Below are 14,786 nucleotides of genomic sequence, written 5' to 3'. Positions count from 1 at the left end.
TTTTTAAAAGGAAATAAAATGTGAAAAAAATATTTCTACATCCCATGGCCTTTCCCAGCCATTTAAATTTTTCTCTTACAGGTCTAACACTTCCGAAAAAACAATACAACGCCCACCCGGAACAATGTATAAAGCTAAACGAACCGTTCACTGGGTACTTATCCGTACGAAAAACCCTATTGATTTAACTGTTTTTACAAGGAAGTAAATGTGAAAAAAATATTTCTACATCCCATGGCCTTTCCCAACCATTTAAATTTTTCTCTTACAGGTCTAACACTTCCAAAAAACCAATACAACGCCCACCCGGAACAATATATAAAGCTAAACGAACCGTTCACTGGGTACTTATCCGTACGAAAATCCCTATTGATTTACTTGTTTTTAAAAGGAAATAAAATGTGAAAAAAATATTTCTACATCCCATGGCCTTTCCCAACCATTTAAATTTTTCTCTTACAGGTCTAACACTTCCAAAAAACCAATACAACGCCCACCCGGAACAAGATATAAAGCTAAACGAACCGTTCACTGGGTACTTATCCGTACGAAAATCCCTATTGATTTACTTGTTTTTAAAAGGAAATAAAATGTGAAAAAAATATTTCTACATCCCATGGCCTTTCCCAACCATTTAAATTTTTCTCTTACAGGTCTAACACTTCTGAAAAACCAATACAACGCCCACCCGGAACAATATATAAAGCTAAACGAACCGTTCACTGGGTACTTATCCGTACGAAAAACCCTATTGATTTACCTGTTTTTACAAGGAAGTAAATGTGAAAAAAATATTTCTACATCCCATGGCCTTTCCCAACCATTTAAATTTTTCTCTTACAGGTCTAACACTTCCGAAAAACCAATACAACGCCCACCCGGAACTATATATAAAGCTAAACGAACCGTTCACTGGGTACTTATCTGTATGAAAATCCCTATCGATTTTCCTGTTTTTACAAGGAAGTAAAATGTGAAAAAAATATTTCTACATCCCATGGCCTTTCCCAACCATTTAAATTTTTCTCTTACAGGTCTAACACTTCCGAAAAAACAATACAACGCCCACCCGGAACAATGTATAAAGCTAAACAAACCGTTCACTGGGCACTTATCCGTACGAAAATCCCTATTGATTTACCTGTTTTTAAAAGGAAATAAAATGTGAAAAAAATATTTCTACATCCCATGGCCTTTCCCAACCATTTAAATTTTTCTCTTACAGGTCTAACACTTCCGAAAAAACAATACAACGCCCACCCGGAACAATGTATAAAGCTAAACAAACCTTTCACTGGGCACTTATCCGTACGAAAAACCCTATTGATTTACCTGTTTTTACAAGGAAATAAAATGTGAAAAAAATATTTCTACATCCCATGGCCTTTCCCAACCGTTTAAAATTTTCTCTTACAGGTCTAACACTTCCGAAAAAACAATACAACGCCCACCCGGAACAATGTATAAAGCTAAACAAACCGTTCACTGGGCACTTATCCGTACGAAAAACCCTATTGATTTACCTGTTTTTACAAGGAAATAAAATGTGAAAAAAATATTTCTACATCCCATGGCCTTTCCCAACCATTTAAATTTTTTTCTTACAGGTCGAACGCTTACGAAAAACCAATACAACACCCACCCGGAACAATATATAAAGCTAAACGAACCGTTCACTGGGTACATATCCGTACGAAAATCCCTATCGATTTTCCTGTTTTTATAAGGAAGTAAAATGTGAAAAAAATATTTCTACATCCCATGGCCTTTCCCAACCATTTAAATTTTTCTCTTACAGGTCTAACACTTCGGAAAAACCAATACAACGCCCACCCGGAACAATATATAAAGCTAAACGAACCGTTCACTGGGTACTTATCCGTACGAAAAACCCTATTGATTTACCTGTTTTTACAAGGAAGTAAATGTGAAAAAAATATTTCTACATCCCATGGCCTTTCCCAACCATTTAAATTTTTCTCTTACAGGTCTAACACTTCCAAAAAACCAATACAACGCCCAACCGGAACAATATATAAAGCTAAACGAACCGTTCACTGGGTACTTATCCGTACGAAAATCCCTATTGATTTACCTGTTTTTAAAAGGAAATAAAATGTGAAAAAAATATTTCTAAATCCCATGGCCTTTCCCAACCATTTAAATTTTTCTCTTACAGGTCTAACACTTCTGAAAAACCAATACAACGCCCACCCGGAACAATATATAAAGCTAAACGAACCGTTCACTGGGTACTTATCCGTACGAAAAACCCTATTGATTTACCTGTTTTTACAAGGAAGTAAATGTGAAAAAAATATTTCTACATCCCATGGCCTTTCCCAACCATTTAAATTTTTCTCTTACAGGTCTAACACTTCCGAAAAACCAATACAACGCCCACCCGGAACAATATATAAAGCTAAATGAACCGTTCACTGGGTACTTATCTGTATGAAAATCCCTATCGATTTTCCTGTTTTTACAAGGAAGTAAAATGTGAAAAAGATATTTCTACATCCCATGGCCTTTCCCAACCATTTAAATTTTTCTCTTACAGGTCTAACACTTCCGAAAAAACAATACAACGCCCACCCGGAACAATGTATAAAGCTGAACAAACCGTTCACTGGGCACTTATCCGTACGAAAAACCCTATTGATTTACCTGTTTTTACAAGGAAATAAAATGTGAAAAAAATATTTCTACATCCCATGGCCTTTCCCAACCATTTAAAATTTTCTCTTACAGGTCTAACACTTCCGAAAAAACAATACAACGCCCACCCGGAACAATGTATAAAGCTAAAGAAACCGTTCACTGGGCACTTATCCGTACGAAAAACCCTATTGATTTACCTGTTTTTACAAGGAAATAAAATGTGAAAAAAATATTTCTACATCCCATGGCCTTTCCCAACCATTTAAATTTTTTTCTTACAGGTCGAACGCTTACAAAAAACCAATACAACGCCCACCCAGAACAATATATAAAGCTAAACGAACCGTTCACTGGGTACATATCCGTACGAAAATCCCTATTGATTTTCCTGTTTTTATAAGGAAGTAAAATGTGAAAAAAATATTTCTACATCCCATGGCCTTTCCCAGCCATTTAAATTTTTCTCTTACAGGTCTAACACTTCCGAAAAAACAATACAACGCCCACCCGGAACAATGTATAAAGCTAAACGAACCGTTCACTGGGTACTTATCCGTACGAAAAACCCTATTGATTTACCTGTTTTTACAAGGAAGTAAATGTGAAAAAAATATTTCTACATCCCATGGCCTTTCCCAACCATTTAAATTTTTCTCTTACAGGTCTAACACTTCCAAAAAACCAATACAACGCCCACCCGGAACAATATATAAAGCTAAACGAACCGTTCACTGGGTACTTATCCGTACGAAAATCCCTATTGATTTACTTGTTTTTAAAAGGAAATAAAATGTGAAAAAAATATTTCTACATCCCATGGCCTTTCCCAACCATTTAAATTTTTCTCTTACAGGTCTAACACTTCCAAAAAACCAATACAACGCCCACCCGGAACAATATATAAAGCTAAACGAACCGTTCACTGGGTACTTATCCGTACGAAAATCCCTATTGATTTACTTGTTTTTAAAAGGAAATAAAATGTGAAAAAAATATTTCTACATCCCATGGCCTTTCCCAACCATTTAAATTTTTCTCTTACAGGTCTAACACTTCTGAAAAACCAATACAACGCCCACCCGGAACAATATATAAAGCTAAACGAACCGTTCACTGGGTACTTATCCGTACGAAAAACCCTATTGATTTACCTGTTTTTACAAGGAAGTAAATGTGAAAAAAATATTTCTACATCCCATGGCCTTTCCCAACCATTTAAATTTTTCTCTTACAGGTCTAACACTTCCGAAAAACCAATACAACGCCCACCCGGAACTATATATAAAGCTAAACGAACCGTTCACTGGGTACTTATCTGTATGAAAATCCCTATCGATTTTCCTGTTTTTACAAGGAAGTAAAATGTGAAAAAAATATTTCTACATCCCATGGCCTTTCCCAACCATTTAAATTTTTCTCTTACAGGTCTAACACTTCCGAAAAAACAATACAACGCCCACCCGGAACAATGTATAAAGCTAAACAAACCGTTCACTGGGCACTTATCCGTACGAAAATCCCTATTGATTTACCTGTTTTTAAAAGGAAATAAAATGTGAAAAAAATATTTCTACATCCCATGGCCTTTCCCAACCATTTAAATTTTTCTCTTACAGGTCTAACACTTCCGAAAAAACAATACAACGCCCACCCGGAACAATGTATAAAGCTAAACAAACCTTTCACTGGGCACTTATCCGTACGAAAAACCCTATTGATTTACCTGTTTTTACAAGGAAATAAAATGTGAAAAAAATATTTCTACATCCCATGGCCTTTCCCAACCGTTTAAAATTTTCTCTTACAGGTCTAACACTTCCGAAAAAACAATACAACGCCCACCCGGAACAATGTATAAAGCTAAACAAACCGTTCACTGGGCACTTATCCGTACGAAAAACCCTATTGATTTACCTGTTTTTACAAGGAAATAAAATGTGAAAAAAATATTTCTACATCCCATGGCCTTTCCCAACCATTTAAATTTTTTTCTTACAGGTCGAACGCTTACGAAAAACCAATACAACGCCCACCCGGAACAATATATAAAGCTAAACGAACCGTTCACTGGGTACATATCCGTACGAAAATCCCTATCGATTTTCCTGTTTTTATAAGGAAGTAAAATGTGAAAAAAATATTTCTACATCCCATGGCCTTTCCCAACCATTTAAATTTTTCTCTTACAGGTCTAACACTTCGGAAAAACCAATACAACGCCCACCCGGAACAATATATAAAGCTAAACGAACCGTTCACTGGGTACTTATCCGTACGAAAAACCCTATTGATTTACCTGTTTTTACAAGGAAGTAAATGTGAAAAAAATATTTCTACATCCCATGGCCTTTCCCAACCATTTAAATTTTTCTCTTACAGGTCTAACACTTCCAAAAAACCAATACAACGCCCAACCGGAACAATATATAAAGCTAAACGAACCGTTCACTGGGTACTTATCCGTACGAAAATCCCTATTGATTTACCTGTTTTTAAAAGGAAATAAAATGTGAAAAAAATATTTCTACATCCCATGGCCTTTCCCAACCATTTAAATTTTTCTCTTACAGGTCTAACACTTCTGAAAAACCAATACAACGCCCACCCGGAACAATATATAAAGCTAAACGAACCGTTCACTGGGTACTTATCCGTACGAAAAACCCTATTGATTTACCTGTTTTTACAAGGAAGTAAATGTGAAAAAAATATTTCTACATCCCATGGCCTTTCCCAACCATTTAAATTTTTCTCTTACAGGTCTAACACTTCCGAAAAACCAATACAACGCCCACCCGGAACAATATATAAAGCTAAATGAACCGTTCACTGGGTACTTATCTGTATGAAAATCCCTATCGATTTTCCTGTTTTTACAAGGAAGTAAAATGTGAAAAAGATATTTCTACATCCCATGGCCTTTCCCAACCATTTAAATTTTTCTCTTACAGGTCTAACACTTCCGAAAAAACAATACAACGCCCACCCGGAACAATGTATAAAGCTGAACAAACCGTTCACTGGGCACTTATCCGTACGAAAAACCCTATTGATTTACCTGTTTTTACAAGGAAATAAAATGTGAAAAAAATATTTCTACATCCCATGGCCTTTCCCAACCATTTAAAATTTTCTCTTACAGGTCTAACACTTCCGAAAAAACAATACAACGCCCACCCGGAACAATGTATAAAGCTAAAGAAACCGTTCACTGGGCACTTATCCGTACGAAAAACCCTATTGATTTACCTGTTTTTACAAGGAAATAAAATGTGAAAAAAATATTTCTACATCCCATGGCCTTTCCCAACCATTTAAATTTTTTTCTTACAGGTCGAACGCTTACAAAAAACCAATACAACGCCCACCCAGAACAATATATAAAGCTAAACGAACCGTTCACTGGGTACATATCCGTACGAAAATCCCTATTGATTTTCCTGTTTTTATAAGGAAGTAAAATGTGAAAAAAATATTTCTACATCCCATGGCCTTTCCCAACCATTTAAATTTTTCTCTTACAGGTCTAACACTTCCGAAAAACCAATACAACGCCCACCCGGAACAATATATAAAGCTAAACGAACCGTTCACTGGGTACTTATCCGTACGAAAAACCCTATTGATTTACCTGTTTTTACAAGGAAATAAAATGTGAAAAAAATATTTCTACATCCCATGGCCTTTCCCAACCATTTAAATTTTTCTCTTACAGGTCTAACACTTCCGAAAAAACAATACAACGCCCACCCGGAACAATGTATAAAGCTAAACAAACCGTTCACTGGGTACATATCCGTACGAAAATCCCTATTGATTTTCCTGTTTTTACAAGGAAGTAAATGTGAAAAAAATATTTCTACATCCCATGGCCTTTCCCAACCATTTAAATTTTTCTCTTACAGGTCTAACACTTCCGAAAAACCAATACAACGCCCACCCGGAACAATATATAAAGCTAAACGAACCGTTCACTGGGTACTTATCCGTACGAAAAAACCTATTGATTTACCTGTTTTTACAAGGAAATAAAATGTGAAAAAAATATTTCTACATCCCATGGCCTTTCCCAACCATTTAAATTTTTCTCTTACAGGTCTAACACTTCCGAAAAACCAAAACAACGCCCACCCGGAACAATATATAAAGCTAAACGAACCGTTCACTGGGCACTTATCCGTACGAAAAACCCTATTGATTTACCTATTTTTACAAGGAAATAAAACGTGAAAAAAATATTTCTACATCCCATGGCCTTTCCCAACCATTTAAATTTTTCTCTTACAGGTCTAACACTTCTGAAAAACCAAAACAACGCCCACCCGGAACAATATATAAAGCTAAACGAACGGTTCACTGGGTACTTATCCGTACGAAAATCCCTATTGATTTTCCTGTTTTTACAAGGAAGTATATGTGAAAAAAATATTTCTACATCCCATGGCCTTTCCCAACCATTTAAATTTTTCTCTTACAGGTCTAACACTTCCGAAAAAACAATACAACGCCCACCCGGAACAATGTATAAAGCTAAACAAACCGTTCACTGGGTACATATCCGTACGAAAATCCCTATTGATTTTCCTGTTTTTACAAGGAAGTAAATGTGAAAAAAATATTTCTACATCCCATGGCCTTTCCCAACCATTTAAATTTTTCTCTTACAGGTCTAACACTTCCGAAAAACCAATACAACGCCCACCCGGAACAATATATAAAGCTAAACGAACCGTTCACTGGGTACTTATCCGTACGAAAAAACCTATTGATTTACCTGTTTTTACAAGGAAATAAAATGTGAAAAAAATATTTCTACATCCCATGGCCTTTCCCAACCATTTAAATTTTTCTCTTACAGGTCTAACACTTCCGAAAAACCAAAACAACGCCCACCCGGAACAATATATAAAGCTAAACGAACCGTTCACTGGGCACTTATCCGTACGAAAAACCCTATTGATTTACCTATTTTTACAAGGAAATAAAACGTGAAAAAAATATTTCTACATCCCATGGCCTTTCCCAACCATTTAAATTTTTCTCTTACAGGTCTAACACTTCTGAAAAACCAAAACAACGCCCACCCGGAACAATATATAAAGCTAAACGAACGGTTCACTGGGTACTTATCCGTACGAAAATCCCTATTGATTTTCCTGTTTTTACAAGGAAGTATATGTGAAAAAAATATTTCTACATCCCATGGCCTTTCCCAACCATTTAAATTTTTCTCTTACAGGTCTAACACTTCCGAAAAACCAAAACAACGCCCACCCGGAACAATATATAAAGCTAAACGAACGGTTCACTGGGTACTTATCCGTACGAAAATCCCTATTGATTTTCCTGTTTTTACAAGGAAGTAAAATGTGAAAAAAATATTTCTACATCCCATGGCCTTTCCCAACCATTTAAATTTTTCTCTTACAGGTCTAACACTTCCCAAAAACCAATACAACGCCCACCCGGAACAATATATAAAGCTAAACGAACCGTTCACTGGGTACTTATCCGTACGAAAATCCCTATAGATTTACCTGTTTTTAAAAGGAAATAAAATGTGAAAAAAATATTTCTACATCCCATGGCCTTTCCCAACCATTTAAATTTTTCTCTTACAGGTCTAACACTTCTGAAAAACCAATACAACGCCCACCCAGAACAATATATAAAGCTAAACGAACCGTTCACTGGGTACTTATCCGTACGAAAAACCCTATTGATTTACCTGTTTTTACAAGGAAGTAAATGTGAAAAAAATATTTCTACATCCCATGGCCTTTCCCAACCATTTAAATTTTTCTCTTACAGGTCTAACACTTCCAAAACACAATTCAACACCCACCCGGAACAATATATAAAGCTAAACGAACCGTTCACTGGGTACTTATCCGTACGAAAATCCCTATTGATTTACCTGTTTTTAAAAGGAAATAAAATGTGAAAAAAATATTTCTACATCCCATGGCCTTTCCCAACCATTTAAATTGTTCTCTTACAGGTCTAACACTTCTGAAAAAACAATACAACGCCCACCCGGAACAATATATAAAGCTAAACGAACCGTTCACTGGGTACTTATCCATACGAAAAACCCTATTGATTTACCTGTTTTTACAAGGAAGTAAATGTGAAAAAAATATTTCTACATCCCATGGCCTTTCCCAACCATTTAAATTTTTCTCTTACGGGTCTAACACTTCCGAAAAACCAATACAACGCCCACCCGGAACAATATATAAAGCTAAACGAACCGTTCACTGGGTACTTATCCGTACGAAAATCCCTATTGATTTACCTGTTTTTAAAAGGAAATAAAATGTGAAAAAAGTATTTCTACATCCCATGGCCTTTCCCAACCATTTAAATTTTTCTTTTACAGGTCTTACACTTCTGAAAAACCAATACAACGCCCACCCGGAACAATATATAAAGCTAAACGAACCGTTCACTGGGTACTTATCCGTACGAAAAACCCTATTGATTTACCTGTTTTTACAAGGAAGTAAATGTGAAAAAAATATTTCTACATCCCATGGCCTTTCCCAACCATTTAAATTTTTCTCTTACAGGTCTAACACTTCTGAAAAACCAATAAAACGCTCACCCGGAACAATATATAAAGCTAAACGAACCGTTCACTGGGTACTTATCCGTACGAAAAACCCTATTGATTTACCTGTTTTTACAAGGAAGTATATGTGAAAAAAATATTTCTACATCCCATGGCCTTTCCCAACCATTTAAATTTTTCTCTTACAGGTCTAACACTTCCGAAAAACCAAAACAACGCCCACCCGGAACAATATATAAAGCTAAACGAACCGTTCACTGGGCACTTATCCGTACGAAAAACCCTATTGATTTACCTGTTTTCACAAGGAAATAAAATGTGAAAAAAATATTTCTACATCCCATGGCCTTTCCCAACCATTTAAATTTTTCTCTTACAGGTCTAACACTTCCGAAAAACCAAAACAACGCCCACCCGGAACAATATATAAAGCTAAACGAACGGTTCACTGGGTACTTATCCGTACGAAAATCCCTATTGATTTTCCTGTTTTTACAAGGAAATAAAATGTGAAAAAATATTTCTACATCCCATGGCCTTTCCCAACCATTTAAATTTTTCTCTTACAGGTCTAACACTTCCGAAAAACCAATACAACGCCCACCCGGAATAATATATAAAGATAAACGAACCGTTCACTGGGTACTTATCCGTACGAAAATCCCTATGGATTTTCCTGTTTTTACAAGGAAGTAAAATGTGAAAAAAATATTTCTACATCCCATGGCCTTTCCCAACCATTTAAATTTTTCTCTTACAGGTCTAACACTTCCGAAAAACCAAAACAACGCCCACCCGGAACAATATATAAAGCTAAACGAACGGTTCACTGGGTACTTATCCGTACGAAAATCCCTATTGATTTTCCTGTTTTTACAAGGAAATAAAATGTGAAAAAATATTTCTAAATCCCATGGCCTTTCCCAACCATTTAAATTTTTCTCTTACACGTCTAACACTTCCGAAAAACCAATACAACGCCCACCCGGAAGAATATATAAAGATAAACGAACCGTTCACTGGGTACTTATCCGTATGAAAATCCCTATGTATTTTCCTGTTTTTACAAGGAAGTAAAATGTGAAAAAAATATTTCTACATCCCATGGCCTTTCCCAACCATTTAAATTTTTCTCTTACAGGTCTAACACTTCCGAAAAACCAAAACAACGCCCACCCGGAACAATATATAAAGTTAAACGAACGGTTCACTGGGTACTTATCCGTACGAAAATCCCTATTGATTTTCCTGTTTTTACAAGGAAGTAAAATGTGAAAAAAATATTTCTACATCCCATGGCCTTTCCCAACCATTTAAATTTTTCTCTTACAGGTCTAACACTTCCGAAAAACCAATACAACGCCCACCCGGAACAATGTATAAAGCTAAACAAACCGTTCACTGGGCACTTATCCGTACGAAAAACCCTATTGATTTACCTGTTTTTACAAGGAAATAAAATGTGAAAAAAATATTTCTACATCTCATGGCCTTTCCCAACCATTTAAATTTTTTTCTTACAGGTCTAACGCTTCCGAAAAACCAATACAACGACCACCCGGAACAATATATAAAGCTAAACGAACCGTTCACTGGGTACTTATCCGTACGAAAAACCCTATTGATTTACCTGTTTTTACAAGGAAGTAAATGTGAAAAAAATATTTCTACATCCCATGGCCTTTCCCAACCATTTAAATTTTTCTCTTACAGGTCTAACACTTCCGAAAAACCAATACAACGCCCACCCGGAAGAATATATAAAGATAAACGAACCGTTCACTGGGTACTTATCCGTATGAAAATCCCTATCGATTTTCCTGTTTTTACAAGGAAGTAAAATGTGAAAAAAATATTTCTACATCCCATGGCCTTTCCCAACCATTTAAATTTTTCTCTTACAGGTCTAACACTTCCGAAAAAACAATACAACGCCCACCCGGAACAATGTATAAAGCTAAACAAACCGTTCACTGGGCACTTATCCGTACGAAAAACCCTATTGATTTACCTGTTTTTACAAGGAAATAAAATGTGAAAAAAATATTTCTACATCTCATGGCCTTTCCCAACCATTTAAATTTTTTTCTTACAGGTCTAACGCTTCCGAAAAACCAATACAACGACCACCCGGAACAATATATAAAGCTAAACGAACCGTTCACTGGGTACTTATCCGTACGAAAAACCCTATTGATTTACCTGTTTTTACAAGGAAGTAAATGTGAAAAAAATATTTCTACATCCCATGGCCTTTCCCAACCATTGAAATTTTTCTCTTACAGGTCTAACACTTCCGAAAAACCAATACAACGCCCACCCGGAACAATATATAAAGCTAAACGAACCGTTCACTGGATACTTATCCGTACGAAAAACCCTATTGATTTACCTGTTTTTACAAGGAAGTATATGTGAAAAAAATATTTCTACATCCCATGGCCTTTCCCAACCATTTAAATTTTTCTCTTACACGTCTAACACTTCTGAAAAACCAAAACAACGCCCACCCGGAACAATATATAAAGCTAAACGAACCGTTCACTGGGCACTTATCCGTACGAAAAACCCTATTGATTTACCTGTTTTTACAAGGAAATAAAATGTGAAAAAAATATTTCTACATCCCATGGCCTTTCCCAACCATTTAAATTTTTCTCTTACAGGTCTAACACTTCCGAAAAACCAAAACAACGCCCACCCGGAACAATATATAAAGCTAAACGAACGGTTCACTGGGTACTTATCCGTACGAAAATCCCTATTGATTTTCCTGTTTTTACAAGGAAGCAAAATGTGAAAAAATATTTCTACATCCCATGGCCTTTCCCAACCATTTAAATTTTTCTCTTACAGGTCTAACACTTCCGAAAAACCAATACAACGCCCACCCGGAAGAATATATAAAGATAAACGAACCGTTCACTGGGTACTTATCCGTATGAAAATCCCTATCGATTTTCCTGTTTTTACAAGGAAGTAAAATGTGAAAAAAATATTTCTACATCCCATGGCCTTTCCCAACCATTTAAATTTTTCTCTTACAGGTCTAACACTTCCGAAAAACCAATACAACGCCCACCCGGAAGAATATACAAAGATAAACGAACCGTTCACTGGGTACTTATCCGTATGAAAATCCCTATGGATTTTCCTGTTTTTACAAGGAAGTAAAATGTGAAAAAAATATTTCTACATCCCATGGCCTTTCCCAACCATTTAAATTTTTCTCTTACAGGTCTAACACTTCCGAAAAAACAATACAACGCCCACCCGGAACAATGTATAAAGCTAAACAAACCGTTCACTGGGTACTTATCCGTACGAAAAACCCTATTGATTTACCTGTTTTTACAAGGAAATAAAATGTGAAAAAAATATTTCTACATCTCATGGCCTTTCCCAACCATTTAAATTTTTCTCTTACAGGTCTAACACTTCCGAAAAACCAATACAACGCCCACCCGGAAGAATATATAAAGATAAACGAACCGTTCACTGGGTACTTATCCGTATGAAAATCCCTATCGATTTTCCTGTTTTTACAAGGAAGTAAAATGTGAAAAAAATATTTCTACATCCCATGGCCTTTCCCAACCATTTAAATTTTTCTCTTACAGGTCTAACACTTCCGAAAAAACAATACAACGCCCACCCGGAACAATGTATAAAGCTAAACAAACCGTTCACTGGGCACTTATCCGTACGAAAAACCCTATTGATTTACCTGTTTTTACAAGGAAATAAAATGTGAAAAAAATATTTCTACATCTCATGGCCTTTCCCAACCATTTAAATTTTTTTCTTACAGGTCTAACGCTTCCGAAAAACCAATACAACGACCACCCGGAACAATATATAAAGCTAAACGAACCGTTCACTGGGTACTTATCCGTACGAAAAACCCTATTGATTTACCTGTTTTTACAAGGAAGTAAATGTGAAAAAAATATTTCTACATCCCATGGCCTTTCCCAACCATTTAAATTTTTCTCTTACAGGTCTAACACTTCCGAAAAACCAATACAACGCCCACCCGGAACAATATATAAAGCTAAACGAACCGTTCACTGGGTACTTATCTGTACGAAAAACCCTATTGATTTACCTGTTTTTACAAGGAAGTATATGTGAAAAAAATATTTCTACATCCCATGGCCTTTCCCAACCATTTAAATTTTTCTCTTACACGTCTAACACTTCCGAAAAACCAAAACAACGCCCACCCGGAACAATATATAAAGCTAAACGAACCGTTCACTGGGCACTTATCCGTACGAAAAACCCTATTGATTTACCTGTTTTTACAAGGAAATAAAATGTGAAAAAAATATTTCTACATCCCATGGCCTTTCCCAACCATTTAAATTTTTCTCTTACAGGTCTAACACTTCCGAAAAACCAAAACAACGCCCACCCGGAACAATATATAAAGCTAAACGAACGGTTCACTGGGTACTTATCCGTACGAAAATCCCTATTGATTTTCCTGTTTTTAGGTAAAGGTAAAGGTATCCCCTGTGCAAGCACTGAGTCATGTCTGACCCTTGGGGTGACGCCCTCTAGCGTTTTCATGGCAGACTCAATACGGGGTGGTTTGCCAGTGCCTTCCCCAGTCATTACCGTTTACCCCCCAGCAAGCTGGGTACTCATTTTACCGACCTCGGAAGGATGGAAGGCTGAGTCAACCTTGAGCCGGCTGCTGGGATTGAACTCCCAACCTCATGGGCAAAGCTTTCAGGCGGCTGCCTTACCACTCTGCGCCACAAGAGGCTCAAAAGGAAGTAAAATGTGAAAAAATATTTCTACATCCCATGGCCTTTCCCAACCATTTAAATTTTTCTCTTACAGGTCTAACACTTCCGAAAAACCAATACAACGCCCACCCGGAAGAATATATAAAGATAAACGAACCGTTCACTGGGTACTTATCCGTATGAAAATCCCTATCGATTTTCCTGTTTTTACAAGGAAGTAAAATGTGAAAAAAATATTTCTACATCCCATGGCCTTTCCCAACCATTTAAATTTTTCTCTTACAGGTCTAACACTTCCGAAAAACCAATACAACGCCCACCCGGAAGAATATATAAAGATAAACGAACCGTTCACTGTGTACTTATCCGTATGAAAATCCCTATGGATTTTCCTGTTTTTACAAGGAAGTAAAATGTGAAAAAAATATTTCTACATCCCATGGCCTTTCCCAACCATTTAAATTTTTCTCTTACAGGTCTAACACTTCCGAAAAACCAAAACAACGCCCACCCGGAACAATATATAAAGTTAAACGAACGGTTCACTGGGTACTTATCCGTACGAAAATCCCTATTGATTTTCCTGTTTTTACAAGGAAGTAAAATGTGAAAAAAATATTTCTACATCCCATGGCCTTTCCCAACCATTTAAATTTTTCTCTTACAGGTCTAACACTTCCGAAAAACCAATACAACGCCCACCCGGAAGAATATATAAAGATAAACGAACCGTTCACTGGGTACTTATCCGTATGAAAATCCCTATTGATTTACCTGTTTTTACAAGGAAGTAA

The sequence above is a fragment of the Paroedura picta genome, chromosome 1 (assembly GCF_049243985.1).
Source record: "Paroedura picta isolate Pp20150507F chromosome 1, Ppicta_v3.0, whole genome shotgun sequence".
NCBI lineage: Eukaryota > Metazoa > Chordata > Lepidosauria > Squamata > Gekkonidae > Paroedura > Paroedura picta.
Note: the sequence above shows the minus strand (reverse complement) of the source record.